Source organism: Octopus bimaculoides, chromosome 3 (assembly GCF_001194135.2).
Source record: "Octopus bimaculoides isolate UCB-OBI-ISO-001 chromosome 3, ASM119413v2, whole genome shotgun sequence".
Classification (NCBI taxonomy): Eukaryota; Metazoa; Mollusca; class Cephalopoda; order Octopoda; family Octopodidae; genus Octopus; species Octopus bimaculoides.
The window spans coordinates 107059460-107063095 of NC_068983.1; positions in this window are offsets into that span (position 1 = coordinate 107059460).

The following is a 3636-nucleotide window of genomic DNA, read 5'->3' on the forward strand; positions in this document are numbered from 1 at the left end:
ATCGCCTTTAGTCGAGCAAATCGACCCCAGGACTTATTCTTTGTAAGCCTAGTACATATTCTATCGGTCTCTTTTGCCGAACCGCTAAGTTACGGGGGCGTAAACACACCAGTATCGGTTGTCAAGCGATGTTGGGGGGACGAACACAGACACACAAACACACACATGTATATACATATACATATATACGACGGGCTTCTTTCAGTTTCCATCTACCAAATCCACTCACAAGGCTTTGGTTGGCCTGAGGCTATAGTAGAAGACACTTGCCCAGAAGTGCCACCCAGTGGGACTGAACCTGGGACCATGTGGCTGGTAAGCAAGCTACTTACCACACAGCCACATTCAACATATTACCCTCTCAGATTCACATGCTTTTTCTAAGCCCTATGAAAGAACTCAGAGAGCTGGGCCTTCAGCTAGGCCTTTCATGATATCCTTAAAGCCAGGAATATTTCTGCACCCCCTTGTATGTATATACATACATATATATATATACACATACACATACGTATATATATTTTTATATTTTTTTTATTTTTTTACCAGTTTCAGTCATTTGACTGCAGCCATGCTGGAGCACTGCCTTAAGTCAGACAAATTGACTCCAGGACTTAATCTTTGTAAGCCTAGTACTTATTCTATCAGTCTCTTTTACTGAACTGATAAGTTACGGGGACGTAAACACACCAACATCGGTTGTCAAGTGATGGTAGGAGTGGGGACAAACACAGACATACAAACATACGCATATATGTACATGTACATAGACTTAGAATGGTGCAAAGTCCCTTCCAGACCAAGAGTTATGTGGTGGTGGAATCATACGGTAGGCAAAGCCATTAGAGCAAAGAAACAGGCCTGGAAAGCCTGGAAGAGTGGGAGTAGCAGGGAACCATACCAGATAGCCAGAAGGGAGGCTTGGTGACAGGTATACATAGCCAAGGGCGAAGCAGAAATGAAGTTTGCCAATGTCCAGTGACATGAGGACCAAAGAACTGAAGTATTTTGGATTGAAGACAGTGTGTGAGAGAAAATTGTGATGTCACAGGAGAGAAATGTGTCCACATGGATGATGGTGCACTTGCTTTTAGTGATTCAGAAAAGAAAGAGGCTTGGAGAAGCCATTATGAAAGGCTACTGAATGTGGAGAATGAATGGGAGGAGGAGAGCCTGCCAAATGCTGACCCAGTAGAGGGACCTGCTATCTGAATAGAGAGCACTCTGGTAGATAAAGCAATTAAGGGTGTGAAGACAGGAAAAGCCCTGGCCCATCAGGAATCACTGCTGAGATGCTTAAAATATCTGGTGGTGTGGGCTATGGCCTAGTCACCAGTATTGTAAACTAGGCAGTTCATGATGGAGTCATAGCCAATGACTGGTGTAACAGCACCGCAGACAACAGCTACAAGGGTAAAGGTGATGCTTTAGATAAAAATATCTACAGGGGTATCAAACTGCTGGATCTGGTAATGAAGGCCACGGAGAGGGTCATAGCCCAACTAATTAGGGAGAGAGTTTGCTTATATATACGACAGGCTTCTTTCAGTTTCTCTCTATCAGATCCACTCACAAAGCTTTGGTTGGCCCTAGGCTATAGTAGAAGACACTTGCCCAAGGTGCCACGCAGTGGGACCGAACCCGAAACCATGTGGTTGAGAAGCAAGCTTATTACCACACAGCCACACCTGCACCTGTATAAAATTAAATAAATTATAAGGAACAAGAAATTATGTAATGAACATAATATCTTGTTCCCTTGACATTTATTTATTATGCTGTGTACTTGGCAAATGCTTCTTTCTGATATATATGCATGTTGAGTTGTAACACCAGGTTATATTAGTATCACTATGTCTGAGCAAAATATAAATACATATATACATATACATATGTATATATGTATGTCTACACACACACATACATGTGTGCACACGTGCACACACACATGCACACACACATGCACAGACACACATGCACACACATACACACATAGACATGCACTCACATACACACATACACACACATGTATGTTTATATATAAATGTGTACATGTGAGAAAGAGAGAGATGCCACAAATGGTGTGTAGGATAAAATATTCTGTAGTATTTGGTACAGTCTCAGCATTTCAGTTATTTTCCATTATATTCAGCTTGATTTTATCATACTGTTTACCTCTTATGAGGTTGATAAAGATAAGTACTAAACAAAATACTGGAGTCTATAGATTTTAATAAAAAAAAATAATAAAAACCATTCAAAAATTATTGCTCCAGCATGGTCACAGTCCAGCAGCTGAAAAAAGCAGTAAAAAATACAAGAAAGAACAGATGTAATCATATACTTCAATAAAGAATGGTGCTGCAGTTTGTAATTATGGGGGTTTACATAGCTTGTGCAAAGAAGGTAAAAGAAAGGAAAATATAGAGAAAATAAAATAAAGAAGAATTTGTGCTTATTTTGTAAATTCTTGTGTAAAGAATTTCTAGAACATCTATTATCAATGGTTTGTTAGTTAAACTTTGTTGACTCCACCCCACTTTTCTTGTTTTCTTTGTACAAAGAAACAAAGTCCTCTGAACAGTTGGTAGGTATTTATAAGCCTAAGAAAGCCACTTACTTCCTCCTTCCAATAGAACTTAACAAGCAAGATAAATTTGTATATCTGATCTACAATCATCAATTGGGTTAATGTGTTATACAAATCTCCTGAATCCTCTAGTCAGAAGATTTCAGGAAATGATCAAGTTTGTCAAGTAACCCCTTTAATAAAAACATGCTATCAAATAGAAACTGTAACAAAAGACTGAGAAAAAGAAGAGGGAAAAAAGGAAGAGAGAAAGACAGTAAATTGAGTATTTTAAAGTGCTAGTGAAAGCTGCATAGAAAGAAAGAGAAATACAAAGAAGAAAAAAGAAGTATATGCTTTGTGAAATACTTTTGCATTACATACAATTTGTATCTAATCTTTCATGACAGAACAGGGATCCATTTCTAAATTCCAAGACTACCAGACAATTCGAGCTTGTTGACCATTTTCAAAACAATTTTTAACATTCACTGAAAATACATACCAATTGAATTACATGTAAGTAGAAATACTTATCCAGTGTATGCAAATATGTGTACTCATGCATGTATATGTCTGTTTGTGAGTAATTTACATAAATAACATTGAAACTAATATGTACACATACACACAGAGGCATGTTCATATATACATACATACACACATCTCTACTCTCTCCAGCACCGCTGCGAGTGGTACATCATTTGTACGATGTGGAAAATATACCGCCAGCATTGCCCAAACGACCTGAACATTAGTTTCAAGGTTCATCCAAGTTTTATCTAAGTTTTATATATATACACACATATACATATACATATACACACACACATATATATGTTTTGACTGTCTCCACACATATATAAAATTTCAAACAAATTTATTTTAATAAAGGGTTGGACTGCCTTTGGCAGTAATTACAGCTTGAATTCTACAAGGTATAGACTCATACAAAGTTTGAATTGTTTCCAAAGGAATTTTTGTCCATTCTTCAGCTAAATCAGTCTCCAGTTCTTGTAGTGATAATGGTGGAGGATATCAACTCCTTACTTGTTTTTCTAAAATGT